Here is a 6,000-nt window from a genome sequence, read left to right as displayed (position 1 = left end):
GCTTGGTGATTTCAATATTCCATCCATAAAATGGAGTTATGAAGATACTCACGGCACAAGAATGACCCCATCCAATAGTGGTCCTGTAGTTACAATTATCAATGATTTTATGGCACTAACAAGTCTATCACAGTATAACTGCATATGTAACGCATACGGTAAAATATTAGATCTTGTTTTCTGCAACTTTAATAATATAAAAATAGCACAAAGTGACTTTTCTGCTTGCTCTATAGATAAGTATCATCCGCCTCTTGAAATAAACTTTAAAATAGATGATAAAGAAGCTTTGCTGTCTCCTAATGTGATCATAAAATATAATTTTGGAAACGCTGATTATGAAGGCATCAATGACAATCTTAAGGGCCTTAATTGGTCGTCTCTTTTCAGTGAGTGTCAAACTGTAAATCATATGACAATTATATTTTATGCAGAGCTGCGTAAAATAATTGAAAAATGTGTGCCTAAGAAAAAAATTAAAAATAAAAGTTGTTATCCTGTTTGGTATTCAAAAAACTTAATTAAAAGATTAGCTGAGAAGAATAAATATAGAAAACTGTACTTAAAATATTGTAATCCTATGGATGAAATTGAATTTATGTTATTACGAGAAAGATGTGAAAAAATTATTAATTTAGATTATAAAAACTATTTAGAAAGGGTAGAACATAATATTAAATTAAATCCTAAATTTTTTCATTCTTACTTAAAACAAAAGCGTAATAATAAATGTGCTCTTATGTCTTTTAATGGTTACTCATTCACTGATGGCTTGGATATTTGCAATCAATTCGCAAATCACTTTTCAAATATGTACATAATGTCAGATAAAATATTAAAAAGAGAACCATCTATTAATACAAATTCCATACATAACTCACAATTAGGCAGTATCAACATAACAAAAATGGATGTTATAAAACTATTAAAAGGCCTTGATGTTAATAAAGGGCCCGGACCAGACGATATACCACCCATATTTGCTAAACGTTGTTCTGTTTTCCTAGCAGAACCGTTATTGCTAATATTTAACAAATCTTTGTGTGACGGTGAATTCCCAAGTATTTGGAAAAGAGCCAGGGTAGTTCCCGTATTCAAAAGTGGGGATCGAAAAGACATAGCAAAGTACAGACCAATATGTATTTTATCAATATTTTCTAAAGTTTTTGAAAAATTAATTTGTCCGCTACTAGCATGGTACATGAAACCAGCGATGTCAGAAAACCAGCACGGGTTCATTAAAAAAAGATCAACTATGTCTAATTTAGCCTTCTTTGTGGATGACGTAACAATGGCTCTGGATAATACAGCTCAAGTAGATTGTGTTTACGCGGATCTATCAAAGGCGTTTGATGTAGTTGATCACTATATTTTGTTAGATAAACTCCGGAGATATGGTATCTGCAGGATTCTACTTAGCTGGTTTGAGTCGTACTTAACGAATCGCAAAATGAATGTGGTTTTAGGAGGATATCAGTCCCACACATTTGTTGCGACGTCAGGAGTACCACAGGGCTCCAATCTTGGGCCCTTGTTATTTGGAATATTCATAAACGATATTATTGAATGTTTCAAGTACTGTCAGTTCCAAATATATGCTGATGACCTAAAGATATACGGTAAGATTAATGACATATGTGATTCAATTCATATTCAAAGTGACTTGGATAGACTTTCTGATTGGTGCGATCTCAATAATTTAAAATTAAATCACTTGAAATGCAAAAGCATAACCATCAGCAGAAAAATTAAAAATGTTGAGTTCGATTATAGTATCAAAAACAACATTTTAGAAAAAGTAAATCAAATAAAAGATCTTGGCGTGATCGTAGATTATAAATTAAGCTTTATACCTCATATTGACAATATAGTTAAAAATTCACTAAAATTGTTGGGATTCATAATCAGGAATACAAAGGCATTTAGAAAGTCTTCTACTAAACTAGCACTTTTTAATTCGCTTGTTCGAAGCAGACTTGAATACTGTTCTATTGCATGGAACCCATATTATCAAATACATAAAAATAGGGTAGAGAGAGTCCAGAAGAAGTTCTTACGGCACCTAGCATACAAGGATAAAATACATAAAAAGGGTAACACCTACACTGATCTTTTAAAATTTTATAAAGCGTCGTCACTGTCTTATCGCAGGGACTTAATTGATCTCTCTTTCCTAAAAAATGTTATAGATGGAGGGGTCGATTGCCCAAATCTGTTGAGTAGGGTTCAATTGGCGGTACCAAAGCGTAATGCTAGGTCACATGTTCTCAAAAAACTAACGTTCAGGCCTAGATTAACTAGATCGAACCTAGGCAGATCCGCCCCTTTGTATAGAATAGTTGTCACCTACAACAACTTGGTTAAAAGAGCTGGTATAGATATTTTTCAGCACTCTGCCCCATGTTTCAAAAAAGAAATCAAAAAAATTATGAAAGTACTGCAAGATGGTTAGTCATTGTTCGTAGTTATTGTTTTATTCTTTAGTTTTTTCTTGGTTATTAAGTAAGAAAATAGTTATTTTATTGTTTTATCAGCCTTTTGCTTGTGGCTTTAATTTGTAAAAATTTTATCAAAAATTGTTTTCAAAAGTTTTAGTTTAACAAAGGATGTATATAATACTATTAAGCATGTCGAGTTAGCCTGTAAGTGGAGTATACAACATTATAAAAGAATTTTTAAATGTATCTATAGATTAAGATAGTTGTATGCACGTTGGCTTCCTAATAAATAAAATAAAATAAAATAAAAATTATTGTGCGCAAAGTTCGATTTTGCGCATGCATTTGCGTTCGCAAAGTACCACTTTCCTACAGGTTGACAAGAGCGTGCGGGAATGTTTGAAAATAATTATAGTGGTCGAACTTTGCGCAACTTAATAGGAAAAATATTATACGATATTCGTACGCACGTCGGACATTCTGCACTCGCCTCGTGCGGAAACGATCTACATTGCGCACTTGTATCGTAATGTACTATTTTGACGCTTTGTTATTCTATAAATGCTTCTTTATTTAAAATTAAGGAAAATGCGTTGCATTACATTTTTTTCTATATATCATATAGAAATGAACTAAACGAAAACTATGTTTTTAGTTAAAATCGCACTCGAATGCTGCGCTTTCATTATGGTACACTACCTACATTAAATCAATAATATTTATTTCATGATACTACCAGCCAGTGATCGCTCTATTCAGTTTGTGGTCGTTCAAGTTGTGTCATCCTAAATAAATTCCATAATGTTATAGTATTTAAGAGTAACAGTACACAACATGCACAAATTCAAGTTTAGCATTCAAAAATTTGCGTTGAATCTATGTGAAGAGCAATTTAGATTTTTCACAATCAAATTTTAGTCCAATTAGTTAAAATCAATCAGTTCCACTCCTCTCGATTTTTGTTCGCATCAATGGATATGGCGCCTTAGTAGCTGGTAAAATGATTGTACGTACATACTTGTAGTAGCCAAGAGATCAAAGATATGAGTATCTCCAATCTTGTTTAGATTAGTCTTTATAGACTCAGTAGCTGTTAACCAGATATTATGAGGAAAGAGTCGAGAGATATATTCATTGACACCGCTCAAGATATACTGAAAATACTACAAGCATTATACTTGAAGTGTTTGCGGCGTCCTTATTGTCCGAAAAAATATGCGTATTCTTCTGGTGTTAGTTAGTGTTACCCGCGGACTATGTTCAAAAATTTGCACACTCTAGCGCTGTACAAAGTGCAGGTCCGTCATCTCTGGTCTGGCGCACCCCAGTATCAGCTCGATCCATTTGATCGCGTGCAACGCAGAGCAGTTTGAATTGTCGGGGACCCAGTGCTCTGTGAACGGCTGGATCACTTGGCGTTGCGTAGAGACGTCGCTTCATTGTGTGTCTTCTACCGCATTTATCACGGGGAGTGTTCCGAAGAGCTGTTCAACCTGATTCCTGCCGCCGAATTCCACCTTCCACGACACGCCACAAATTAGGATATCATCCCCACCATCTGGATGTGTGGCGGTCCTCCACAGTGCGGTTTTCAAGGAGCTTTCTTCCACGTACTACAAAGCTGTGGAATGAGGTTCCTTGTGCGGTGTTTCCGGGACGATACGACATGGGTACTTTAAAAAAATGCACGTACACCTTCCTTAAAGGCCAGCAACGCTCCTGTGATTGCTCTGGTGTTGCAAGATATTGTGGGCGGCGGTGATCACTTAACAACAGGTGACCCGTACGCTCGTTTGTTCTCCTATTCCATAAAAAAAATGTTTTATAAACGCGTAGCAACTGATCATCGATAGGCCATACTTCCTCCCCGTTTACGTTATTTTTATTACCTTGTTATATCTGTTGATCATAATATAATGTCTCCCATTACATTGAACGGTTATAAAACCGATTAGGTACACAGGTTGATTATATTTAGGTGTTTGAGCGGTCGTTCCGAGTTAGGACCGTATGGGGTCACAAACAATAACTGCTAATTGGATTCGATATTTTTAGTAGCTAGAGTTCTGTAGATTATAACTTTAATGTCTGCCTCAACGCCCTCGCCTTTATCGATAATTGCAGGAATATTAAAACTAATCATTGTCTTTACGATTCTTACGCCAGTGACAGAATAGATACAGCTAATGGTGATTATAGAAGTAACTTAATATTCCAAAAATCTGATGATATAAAGTAACTGCAATTGTCTTCATACAAATGTAGCTACCGAATTACCCTAATATCTTTCTAGATAATACTTCCAAACCAATTATTTTTATAATAAACCGTGTATAAGTCGACCGTGATTACAGGGTGACAAAGTACAAGGCAATAATTTTTGCGACCGTCCATGTTGACATCAGTAAGGAAATATTATTTAATAAGGTGAGTAGCACGTGCTCATATTACTTTTACAAATTTCAACGTTACTTGTATCGGCCCATTAGCTCAGTTGGTTAGAGCGTCGTGCTAATAACGCGAAGGTCGCGGGTTCGATCCCCTCATGGGCCACTCCTTCTTTTCGTATTTTTTTTACTGATTTTACTTTTTTCTATATATTCCATAGTTTTTGTGAAAACCGAAAAGATGACTTTTAATGTAATTTTATTTTAATGTAAGCTCTATAAAATGAGGTTCTTATTATTTTAACAAAAATTGCAAACTAAATAATAATTTAAACAACGAGTTTGTTAGATAAGGTTTTGCTATCTAATAATTTATTATATTAAATGTTATCATCTGACATTTTTAACTTACAATATCAGCTGTGTCTTCCAGTTTCATACGTAAGAGCACATGACATATAGAACGTCATTGATCAGAGCGAATAAGTTTCCCTTTGCTGCTAATCTTTATATATATAACTCTTCTGTACGTGTGTTGACAGTGAACTCCTCCTAAGCAACTGGACCGATTTGAATGTTTTTTTTTGTGTTCAAGTGGATTCGAGGATGGTTTAGATTCACAATTGAACTACCTCCTAAACGGCTGCACCGATTTTGATGATTTTTTGTGTGTTCCAATGAATTTGAGAATGGTTTAGATTCTAAATTCTGTCTACATAAATCTCCTGCCCATGTTAGTGAGCTATTCCTAACGGCTGCACCAATTTTTCAAATTTTAGACGTGTGTACAGGACATCGTCTGTCGGATCCGCTGGTGTAATATCATGTTTTTAAAAACCTGCTTAAGTTGTGTGTATTTTTTATCTTACTGACATACTTATTTGTAGTTGAAGTTATTTGGTCACTTCGAGATAATAATAATTTATGAAAACAAAAAAAAACGTCTAATTGAGCGAATGTGGAAGTTTTAAAAACGACCTGAACAGAATTTATTTATTTGCAGTGTACCTATAGTTTGATGAATATACTGTACTCATGATTCTCTGAAGATTTTTATAACTTATTCAAGTACTATCAAAGTCGATAAAAGCCATATATTTTCTCAAAATTTGCTTCCTTTAGAAATATTTTTGATTTTATTTCTAATATACTAGATACTACTACCACTTCGGAAA

The 6,000-nt window shown here is 34.3% G+C and overlaps 1 non-coding gene across 1 annotated transcript; it reads left to right on the top strand.

Moving 5' to 3' along the window:
- The first annotated feature begins 4,917 nt into the window (after positions 1-4,917).
- Positions 4,918-4,991, top strand: Trnai-aau (transfer RNA isoleucine (anticodon AAU)). Its single transcript has one exon. It is a non-coding gene; the product is annotated as a tRNA-Ile (tRNA).
- Positions 4,992-6,000: the final 1,009 nt, after the last annotated feature.

This window comes from Leptidea sinapis, chromosome 25, assembly GCF_905404315.1.
Source record: "Leptidea sinapis chromosome 25, ilLepSina1.1, whole genome shotgun sequence".
Taxonomy (NCBI): domain Eukaryota; kingdom Metazoa; phylum Arthropoda; class Insecta; order Lepidoptera; family Pieridae; genus Leptidea; species Leptidea sinapis.
This window is presented reverse-complemented; position numbering and strand designations above follow the sequence as displayed.